This window comes from Chinchilla lanigera, unplaced genomic scaffold, assembly GCF_000276665.1.
Source record: "Chinchilla lanigera isolate Chin_1 unplaced genomic scaffold, ChiLan1.0 scaffold00003, whole genome shotgun sequence".
In the NCBI taxonomy this organism is placed as follows: domain Eukaryota; kingdom Metazoa; phylum Chordata; class Mammalia; order Rodentia; family Chinchillidae; genus Chinchilla; species Chinchilla lanigera.
This window is the reverse complement of record NW_004955404.1, coordinates 29,430,733-29,432,744: the sequence shown is the minus strand read 5'-3', so window position 1 is coordinate 29,432,744 and position 2,012 is coordinate 29,430,733. Positions and strand designations below refer to the sequence as shown.

The following is a 2,012-nucleotide window of genomic DNA, read 5'->3' as shown; positions in this document are numbered from 1 at the left end:
TTTTGCTATTCCAAGTCCAGATGATTTATTTTGAAGATACTATTTCAGAACTTCAACTGTAGAAAAAAATTATACAATTTTCTCTATACAGAGAAAAACATACACATTTATCAATTAAGGAACTGTTTCGGGGGTTTTTGGAAGGTGAGTTACTCTACAGTAACTATGCTTCAGTTGCCGTGCAATATGGCCGGAAACCATCCACTTCAACTTCTGAACTTTGGCTCGGAACACTTGTTTGGTGAATATTCAGTTAAACACTTGGATACAAGCTCTTGCCAGAAGGTCAGATCTCTGCCATTTATGCTGGAACATTTCTGAAGACAGTCTACTCCTTCTGTTAACTCTACACACTTCTGTGCTTGGCTCTCCAATGCAATTACAGACAAGGCCAACGCAGGAGGCTTCGCTTTAGAAAATATGATCCTGCAGTGACATGCCTTAAGCTGAGCTTCTAGTCGTTCAAAATTTAGGTTATTTTTCCTTTCAAATGGCAAGTTTTCTTGAATGAGTGAATAATAGAGCTGTAGAAACTGAAAGGCAGTGGGAGCTTTGACTTCCCAACACACCTTCTCCAACACAATCCTTTCCATTTTCATCAAATCTGAAACCGTGAACCTGTACTGACTTATTTGGATCAAGTCAGTTGCCAAGGGGACATTTCTTTCCTCTTCTATTGATTTTACAGCCAAGTAAAAGCAGCTCAGTCCAACACACCCAAGGTGCTTGGGCTGTACCTTCGTTTTAGACAGGAATCTGTCCAGTAAATTCACAGCTACAGAAAGCATCTCTGTATCAAAGCCAAAGAACTGAGTAAGACTAAGAAGATCTTTTACTTCAAAGTCCCTTAGTCTTGCAGTCATTCTGAGGCCATTATCATGTGCAGATTCAATTAGTCTCAAGCCACAGACCTTTGGCTGACATCTGGCCTCCTGTTCCAACAGGGTATTTAGCTGGTGTAGCAGTTTCTGGGAGTCAGTTGTTGTCAGTACTTCTGTCATCTTGGCAGAGACTGCAGCTCCTCAGCGCGGCCACCCCCCCTGGGCCTGCTCTCACCTCACCGCATGATATTGGATTCGACAGGCCTAGGAGGTGAGGACACTCGGGGGCAGGAGGGGAGAGCCCCATGGGCTGAATTCCTTGCAACCGTGAGCCAAATTAAACCTCTTCTCCTAATTTGTGGGTGTTGGGTATTGTGTACCAGTGACAGGAGACCTGATTAATACTATGTTCCCGCCAGTGATATATAAAAGTTCTAATTGTTCTACATCTTCAACAGCACTTATTATTGTCTGTCTTTTTAACTATAGCCATTCTAGAGGTATGTGTGAATGTTTACTTTTTAGTATTGACTTGGTAGTGTGTTTACAATATATTGTGAAGCAAAGCTCCTAAAGCCTTCTCGGAAGGCTATTTTCTCCTCCCAAGATACCTTGCGGCATTATTTTGGAGACTAGAACATCACATTATTGATGCTTAGGTAGGTAAAATAAGGATAAGTGATCTGTGCTCTTCCATAGGTAAATTGGTAAAAATAAATAAAAACGGTTGAGAGTAGAGAAAAAGGTGAACAGACAGAAAATATGATTAAAACAAGGATTTTATATATGTTGGGAAATTGGTCCAGAGATTAGCAGTAGAGAATTCAAATCATTTTTAAAATGTACATTTTTCAATAAAATATATTTTCAAGTTGAGTATATTTCAATCTTATAAATTGGTAATAAGAAACTTTTCTTACCGCATATACCTTCTAAAGATGTCATTAGTTCTTTAAATTATAGAAAAGATGGATTTAGGTAGAGGTTATGTTATTTCTAAACGTTGTTCATTACTGAAATACTTTTTGGATCTGAATTGGCTTAGGATAGAAATAAAAGGAAACATTTTTTCAGTGGGCATTTTTAAAGTGGACATTGTGCAGTGTTCGTGAGATGGATATATGCGTGTGTACCTGTTCATCTGAAAAGCATTGTAAGGAAAGAAAAGAACTTGAGCCAATTTCAAGTCTT

The 2,012-nt window shown here is 38.8% G+C and overlaps 1 pseudogene; it reads right to left on the bottom strand.

Annotated features, from left to right (window-relative positions):
- Positions 1-206: 206 nt before the first annotated feature.
- LOC102014735 lies at positions 207-1,262 on the bottom strand (annotated as a pseudogene).
- Between the last annotated feature and the right edge of the window lie 750 nt (positions 1,263-2,012).